The sequence below is a fragment of the Bombina bombina genome, chromosome 4 (assembly GCF_027579735.1).
Source record: "Bombina bombina isolate aBomBom1 chromosome 4, aBomBom1.pri, whole genome shotgun sequence".
In the NCBI taxonomy this organism is placed as follows: Eukaryota; Metazoa; Chordata; class Amphibia; order Anura; family Bombinatoridae; genus Bombina; species Bombina bombina.
In genome coordinates this window covers 1,200,349,482-1,200,358,996 of record NC_069502.1, presented here as the reverse complement: position 1 = coordinate 1,200,358,996, position 9,515 = coordinate 1,200,349,482, and positions in this window count along the sequence as shown.

The following is a 9,515-nucleotide window of genomic DNA, read 5'->3' as shown; positions in this document are numbered from 1 at the left end:
GGTTTATTGATGAGGACACCTTCGGCTATCTGACGGTTGAGAACCCTATCAGTCCTATTTTGTATTTATTGCCCAAAATACACAAGAGTATGGTTAACCCACCAGGTTGTCCAATAGTATCAGCGAGGGGCTCGCTTCTCCAGCCTCTCGCTGAATACATTGATCACTTCCTGCAACCTGTTGTCCAATCGACTGTATCTTACTTGAGGGATTCTTCTGAACTCATACATCTTCTATCACAGATGAATGACATACAGGTGGATGACATTTTAGTCACATTGGATGTTGTCAACCTATATACCATTATCCCACATGCACATGGGATGGAGATGGTCAGGAGAATCCTATCTGGTAATTCTTACTATTGTGGCCCACCAGTGGAGTTCTTGTTGGAGCTCTGTTTAGCCAAAAACTATTTCCGATTTGAGAACACATTTTATTTGCAAGTACTTGGAACGGCTATGGGGTCTAATATGGCCCCATGCTATGCAAATATTTATATGTCGATGTATGAACAGGAGTATATTTTTTTGGCTGAAAAGGGCTCCATCAGGTTCTTCAAACGCTACATTGATGATGTCTTCATGATATGGAGGGGTGATAAAGAGTCTTTAACCTCTTGGTTCAATAACCTTAACAGTCTTGATTCTACTGTACGTTTCAAGATGGACTGTAATGATAATTGTATACACTTCTTGGACCTTGAGATCTATAAGAAAGATACACTATCTGGCCTTAGACTCTTTACAACACTATATAATAAACCTACAGATAAGAACTCAATCCTTCATTATAATAGTTTTCATCCATCTTTTCAAAAAAAGGGGGTAAGCTCATCTCAACTCCTGCGGGTCGTACGCAATAACACCGAGGAGACCCACAAGAAGGTTCAACTGGAAGCAATGGCACAGAAATTTATTGACAGAGGCTATCCTGAATCGCTGGTCAAAGAACAAGGTGACAAAGCAATAGCACTCAGCCAACAATCACTGCTAACAAAACCACTCAAGCCGGTCGAACAACGGATGAATTTCATTACTACATATACTCCAGCTTCACGCAAATTACAGGACATAATTAAGCAGCACTGGCCGATTGTATCAACTGACACCACATTACCGTTTGGAGAAACACCGCCGCCAAGATTGGTGTATAAGAGGGCACGCAATCTTCGTGATATATTGATGAAGACCGATCCTATTACAAGTTACCAAAGCCAAACTTGGTTACCCCCTAAGAAGAAGGGATGTTATAGATGTGGAAATTGCATCACTTGTAATGGTATGATCATTGGAAATAGGTTTCATCATCCACACACGAATCAAACCTTCCAGATACGTCATCGGCTTACTTGCATGTGATCATTTGCCCATGTTCGCTGTACTATGTGGGTAAAACAATTACTGCTTTTAGAGAGAGGTTGGTCAATCATAAGACAGCCATTCGTTTGGCTTTGGATAAAGGCACCTCTGACCAACCGGTGGCACGCCACTGCGCACAAGCTGGACATTCTATCTCTTCATTGAGGACCATTCTAATTGACCACGTACCGAAAAATAGACGTGGGGGAGATTGAGCCAAGGCTCTACTAAAAATGGAATCACAGTGGATCTACCGACTTGACACTATAGCACCTTGTGGCTTAAATATGTCCATTGACTACAGTTGCTTCTATAAATGACTGTGGGTCTCTTTTCATCTCATTATGGATGTTTTTACCATACCCTAGACACACGCTGCAAAATTTTGTACATATATATTTTAGTTTTTCTCTTGTTAATCACCATGTGTTTCTGATAAAATAAAATGATCTAAATTACACTTAAGTCCTATCTGGACTATATTAGGGGCTAGACCCAGCCCATTTGGTAATAGATCTGTTATTCATAATCATATGAGTGGCTAGCAATTAGTAAAACAATATGTTTTTAATAATAGATATAAATAGTTAATTTCACTATCCAATCAGGGGCAATTCATTGTTTGTGTAGCCTGTAAGTATCTTGATTCGTTTGTGTCATTTACTAAGCAAATGTCTATTAACATACTTCTATGGCATTGATTAATATGAGACCTTTAGTCTGCTGAGGTGTTTAATGCGCTGTGTTGCCCTGGTGCCCATCGCTCTTTAGTGGCGTGTTGTTCCGCTGTTCTGGCATTTGTTGTTTGGGGTTACCATGACAACCAGCTCTGTCGCTATGTCGTCACTGCGTACGTGCACGTTATTTCGTCAAGTGCGCATGCGCAGTAGCATTATACACACCATGGGGTTACTATGGACACGCACTTAGGCTTGCGGTCCAGGTCTGACACGCTTGACATACAGCTGTATTAATTAGCTTTGTACTTGGCGGTTTTTTGTGTTATTGTCTGATTGGTGGGTGGGGGTATTTAAGGGTTTTCTTGTGCATGTTGTAATATGCCTGATTTATTTCTATGAACTACTGCATGTGATCAAGGCTCCAGTGGGAGCTGAAACGTTATGCTTTGTTGATATTAAAGGAAGGTGTGTTGCTTAAATCTCGAGTGCTGGCTTTATTGGCGTGGGACTACAGGGATCATCACCAGGTCCTGTCTTTATGCTTATACTTCTTTCTACATTTATCTTCTGGCCGTGCACTTGAGTGGTTACTACATTGGTGAGTGCTGATCTTTTTTGTAAATATATATATATATATATATATATATGCTGTATTAGGCTACAATGTGTGATTTTGTAAAATTTCGGGATGGTGGTGTGCCGCAGGATTTTTTAATGTAAAAAAATGTGCCCTGGCAAAAAAAAGGTTGAAAATCACTGCTTTAGACAGAACATACAATTTTAAACAACTTTCCAATTACTTCTATTATTTAATTTGCTTCCTTCTCTTGTTATTCTTTGCTGAAAGATTTGTCTAGGAAAGCTCAGGAACAGCAAAGAACCTAGATCCTAGCTGCTGATTGGTGGCTGTATAGAATAACTGGCCTCCCGGGTCAAAGGGGCCTTTCACTAAGTCAATGCAGTAACTGTCAGTCTTCTCGTGCGATCTAGTTGACACCCCGTTCAGAGCTTGCGATGCAGGCATAGATATGCCGCTCAATCCACCATCCCACACTGACAGGCAATCAAGCAGATCCCCACCTTCCAAAGCGAGAGCCCCAGTATATATAGAGTCACTGCAGTTCCACGGGTTCACAAGGTCCCAATAAAGAGCTGTTAAACTTACACTCAAATTCTGAAGCAAGATGTCCCTGATTGCGATATTGCCAGCTAGCAGCGAAGACTCATGTAGGTGCCGTGACTTAGGAGGTATGAACTGCTGTCTGGTGCTCTTGGAGGAATCCTTCCGCGCAATTAAGTGCGTAACTTTCTGTCCCTTGAGGGCAATCTCATCGTCCAGATTAGGTACATTACAGGGTAGGGTAGAGTAGAGCTCGTAAAGACACTCGGCATAGTAGCGATAGGGTCTACCTTAGTCTCCACAGACTGCTCCATACTCCCACGAGGACAATTTCTGCAAGTCGGGAGATCCTCATTGCCTACTCTGTCTTGCGCCGGAATCGGCCGTTGTGTCATAATATTCCTCAAACTGGCTGATATGTCGTCAAAACCTGCCGACATCAATAAACTAAGTCCCCGCAGAGATTCAAGTATAGTAGAGGGGCCATCCTCCATACTGGAAAGCATATCTTGAATAGGCCGCAGAGACCTGGGTGCCTCCCAGTTTGCAACTGCTATATGGGATAGAATCCGAGAGGTAGATGAAATAAAAGCGACCTCAGATACTGTAGGGCAATTGTGCTCAAACAGGGTTAGTTCTGATGAATAATTGCGAGGTAGAGGTTCCAATTTTCTATTATATTAAACAAATTTGAGCAGGAGCTCTATGGAACACTTCCTCTCTGTTTAGTAGTTGGCTCCGCCCCCAGCTGCAGTGGCTTTTTAAACACTATATGTATTCGTATGTGGTTATTTACTTGTACCAATAAAATTGTTAACTTTGAATAATTTGTTTAAGGCATACATTTATTATTATATAACCCTAATTATCCCCATACTGTGAGTGTACCTGGTTTACACTTTCAAAGAGACTACAGTACTGGAGGGACTACAGGGGACAACTGGGAATAAAGGAAAACGGAGAGATCGACTGTACCAACTTATACCGGTGTCTTATCTATACCTCATATTGATTGAGGTTAAATCACGTGAGTGGTTCTATTTACTTTGTTTTGCTCTAATACACTAGTCAAAACAGGCTTCACTAGGGGTGCCTATCTTGTGCGCTTCTCTACGCTCTATTGTTTCAGAAATCTACTGGGAGGATCCACTTGTTCAAGAGGACTCTCTCTTTACCAGAAGAAGCTGCAGAGATTACGCAGGCACTGGGGAACCGATACAACAGTAGTCTTCAAATTGACTGTATTGTATGCAACCCATTGACTTATAATAGACCTGGTGTTGGATTAAGATTGTATCTGAAAAAAGCTTTTGAATTGGGCCTGCACCGATTACTTAACATATCATTTGTATTACTACAGATATATTGTAGATACTGCATAACTAACTGTATATACCTACATAAGAGCAATACGAATTGTGGTCCATTTACAGCTAGATACCACTTCTATTATCCAGCATAAAACCCTGAGCGCAGACATTCACCTCTTTTTAATATATATATATATATATATAGATATATATATATATATATACCAATTGTCATTGGCTTACCCATGTGTTCAGTTAGAAACCATCAGTGCTTTGCTGCTCATTCAACAAATGATACCAAGAGAATGAAGCAAATTTGATAATAGAAGTAAATTGAAAAGTTGTTTAAAATTGTATTTTCTACCTAAATCATGAAAGAAAATGTACAGATAAAAAATCATGGAGGAATCCAAATCGGTTGTCCCATTGTGTAAGAACCACCAAAAATACTATATACCTAAAAAGGACACAGTCCCCCAAACAATTAGCTATAATATAGTAGTGCTTACACTTTGAGAAAGCCTAACGGCGAAATGCGCACAGGCATATCTATTGAATCTTTTCAGCAAGCTTATATGATTTTGTATTAGAGTACTTTGGTGTTAGAGATTATTTTTGCAGTAAGTGGATGCATGGACCCAACCAGTTTTAATAATTGTGTGAGCACTACTATATTATAGTTAATTGTTTGGGGGAAATGCGTATTTAGGTATGCGTCTTTAGGTATATAGTATTTTTGGTGGTACTCGATGTGGATTGCTCTATGACTGCATCTCTGGTACCGCTTAGATTGTTTATCTGTAATTATTTCTATTTTTCAATTTGTGCTTTTAAGATTCCTTATTCATTTTGGATTATTAGTACTTTATAATAAAAAAATATAAAGGTTAAGGTTTAGTGTTATCCTGTGGAATATTTCCCTGCCGGGTATATCTTTAGTGAGTGTTCTATACATGTCTCTATTTTTCTCCCCCTTTATTCTTGTTGTGCAGTCTGTATACTTCTATGCTCTGCAATAAAATAGCATTGTACCTTCTATGCTGTGTCCTGCATCTCATGACATGGTGTCAGAAGTACTTGCCTGCACTTCTGTTTCCTGATTAATGACGATGTCGAAATTTACTCCACCTGAGCCTTTTGATTTCTCTCAGCCTGCAGCTTGGCCCGCATGGCATCAGAGGTTTCAACGCTTCAGGATTGCTTCCAAGCTGGACAAGGAGAGTGGTGAAGTGCAAGTTAATTCTCTTTTATATTCTATGGGGAAAGATGTGGAGCCAGTGTTTAATGTCTTTACGTTCCAAGAAGGGGAAGAGTTTGACTTTGAAATAGTCATGAACAAACTCAATACTCACTTTGTACCCAAACGTAATGTGATTCATGAGAATCTGTGGAGTCATTTGTGCGTAGCCTGTATAAACTAGCTGAATTCTGTGAGTTTAGTGTTGCTAAAGAAGAGCAAATCAGAGACAGAATAGTTATAGGAATTTTAGATGATGAGGTCTAACTGAAGCTACAGTTGAAGGTTGAATTGATGTTAGATGGGCCTATTAGGATAGCCCGCTAGAGTGAACTGGTGAAAAAGCAAAGTGCTGACATGAGGTCTGAGAGTATTGTGGATGAAGTGCAGCAGTTCAGGAGAGCTGCAGATAAAAGGCAAAGTGTGAGCGGTAGACCAAGGGCAGCAGATAGGCCCAGAAGCGGATGGGTGCAGCACACTCGCTGCACGCGGTGTAACCGTACCATGATCAGAATGTCTTATGCCCCGCTAAAGATAAAAGATGTAGAAAGTGTAACCTAATGGACCATTTTTAAGTGGTTTTTAAAACTGAGTTCATTAAGGAGATGCAGGTGGATAGTGACCAGGAGGCTCAAGAAGTGTCCTTTGTAGGGTCTGTTGTTGAACAGTCTGGTTCAGACGAAGATTGCAGGTTACTCTTACTGTGATGGGAGCGAAGGTTGCCTTCAAGATTGACACAGGGGCAGACATCACTGTTATGTCCTTTGCAGCATTCATAAAACTGCCTCGACAGCCGCAGCTGGCGAAAGTTACAGTTAGTCCTGGAGGCCGCATTGATTGTGCAGGGAAATTTCTTGCTAGCTGTGAGTACAAACAGAGGAAATTCACCATGTGGGTACACGTAATTACAGGACAGTGTGTTAACAACCTATTGAGCAGGAAAGCAGCCTGTGGTTTGGGCCTTGTCGCCAGAGTAAATGAGATTACGGAAGACATGTTTGGTAAATTGGGCTTACTAAATTGTAATCCAGTCTGAATATCACTTAAAGTTGATGCAGTCCCATACAGTATTACTACTCCTTGTAGAATTCCATTCCCGCTCATGCCTCAAGTGGGAGTTATTGAAGAGGTTGACGAAGCAACTGACTGGTGAGCCCCCATTATGCCCGTTGTGAAGAAGAACGGGAAGGTACACATCTACGTAGACTTGAAACAGCTATATGAGGCGGCGAAAAGAGAGAGATACATGCTGCCAACGCTTGAAGACATAGCTCTGAAACTGGCTGGGGTGAAGTTCTTCTCTACACTGGATGCTTCCAGTGGCTTCTGGCAGATATCTCTAGACCCAAATTGCTGCAAACTGACTACCTTCATTTCACCGGTAGGTCGGTTTTGCTTCTGCAGACTCCCCTTCGGGATATCCTCTGCTCCTGAAATCTTTTAAAGAGAGATGAGTTCCCTCCTAAGGGACCACAAGGGCATGGCAGTCATCATGGATGACATTTTAGTGTATGGGTCTACACTGGAAGAACATGATCAGCGATTGGGCTGTGTGCTACAGACCATTAGAGAGTCTGGGCTGAAATTAATTTTAACAAAATGCCATTTTAGAAAATCTGAGTTATGTTATTTTGGACATATCATCAATGGAGATGGCATCAAGCCGTACCCTGATAAAATTCTTGCTATTGAACAGATGAAAAGACCTTCTGATGTACACGAGCTGAGACAAATATTTGGCTTTGTGAATTATGTGGGCAGGTTCCTACCAGATTTATCTACAGTACTGCACCCTGTCACCAAGTTGTTGAAGAAAGATGTTGCCTGGGTCTGGGGACCTCCACAAGAAAAAGCTTTTATACAGGTCAAGTCCCTACTGGGGTCTGCCCCAGTGTTGGGGTTCTATGACCCGTCTAAAAAGACAGTGGTTAGTGCTGATGCAAGCAGTTATGGGTTAAGGGCTGCTCTCCTGCAGCTGAATGAGAATAAACTATAGCCTATCGCCTACTGTTCCCGTTCACTGACGGCTGCAGAATCAATATACGCCCAAATTGAGAAAAAGTGCCTGGCTGCAATTTGGGCCTGTGAGAGCTTCCAGCACTACCTAGTGGGTTTGGAGAAATTTAGTTTTGAAACTGACCATAAACCACTAGTCCCTATAATAAATTCCTATGATATTTACAAGACACCCCTAAGATGCCAGAGACTCCTGGTGAGGCTACTCAGGTTCAACGTTCAGGCAGTGCATGTGCCGGGGAAACAACTGGTTGGCAGATACACTTTCCAGGCTCCCGCTGGCTGCTGATGAAGGATCTTCAACTGAATCAGATGTGAAAGTGTACTTGGATTCAGTTCTGGCATCTAAATCCATCTAGTCAAGAAAGCTAGAGCAAATAAGAAAGGAGACACGTTTGGATACAGATCTTCAAGAAGTTATCAAGTATATAAAGCGAGGTTGGCCCGAGGGCAGCCTGGATGTCTTTGAGCTCTTACCAGTCTGAGAGGTCACGGCTCATGGAGCTGGACGGTTTAGTGCTGTTTCAAGACCGCATTGTTATCCCTGTTAGCAAGCGGCAGGAGATGTTAAGCAGGATTCACGATGGCCAGTTGGGCATTACGAAGTGCAGAGAAAGGGACTCTATGGCGGTGTGGTGGCCTGGGATCAGTACTGACATTGCAAGCCATGTGTCAAAATGTGCCTTTTGCCGGGAACGCAGGCCTACTCAGAAAAGAGAGCCCTTAATTTCTAACCCGCTGCCTGCAGGCGCGTAGCAGAAGATAGCCACAGATTTGTGCGAACTCCATGGAAAGAAGTACCTGGTTGTGATTGACTATTATTCCAGGTATTTGGAGATTGCACCCCTCAGTGAAACCACCAGTCTGACCGTCATCACTCGTCTGAAAAGCTTGTTTACCCGGTGGGGCATACCGATGGAACTGGTGAGTGATAACGGAATACAGTTTGCTTCCACGGAGTTCATATATTTCAGCAGTGAATATAATTTCATCCATTCTACGTCAAGTCTGCATTACCCGCATGCCAATGGAATGGCCGAAAGGGCAGTTCAAGCAACCAAGTTCATTTTGAAACAATCTGAGTCATACCTAGCTCTCTTGGCCTATAGGGCGACTCCCATCCAAGCCACAGGTTTTAGCCCAGCACAGCCGATGTTAGGACGCCAGATCCGCACCACTCTACCCTCTGTGGGTGTCTTCCATCCAGCCCCCCCTGTTCCTCGGGAGGAGGTCCTTAGGAAGATTGAAGAGGCGAAAAGGGGCTACTGATTATTCTACGACAGAAAACACTCTGAGAGGCCCTTGCAGGAGCTGAATTTGGGGCAGAGTGTTAGAGTTAAACTGGATGATGAGAAGAAATGAAAGACACCTGCCACAGTAATAGGACGCTCACCAGAACCAAGGTCTTATGTAGGCCTTACTGAAGGAGGGACAGTCACATGTCAAAATAGAAGACATCTTTAGCCAGTACCTGAGAGTTTGGGACTGGATGGTTCAGAGCCACAGCCTGTGGGATCCCCTGTTTTAAGAGGGGTGACTTCCCCACAGCAAAACCACAGTGGGGATACCTCTGAGAGATCCCAGTAGGTGCCACTAAGCACAATTGTGTGCTGCTACCATTGTGAGTATGATTCTGACATCACGTATGACCATTGTTGTGTAACTATATTACACTAGGAGGCGCCTTTCTTTCTTGTGTGTTTTTTCACAGAAATCATTCTGTGCTTCCAGCAGACTCTCAATCACCTTCTTCTCTATCAGAGGATAGTTCATGTAAAATGATGTCAAGTG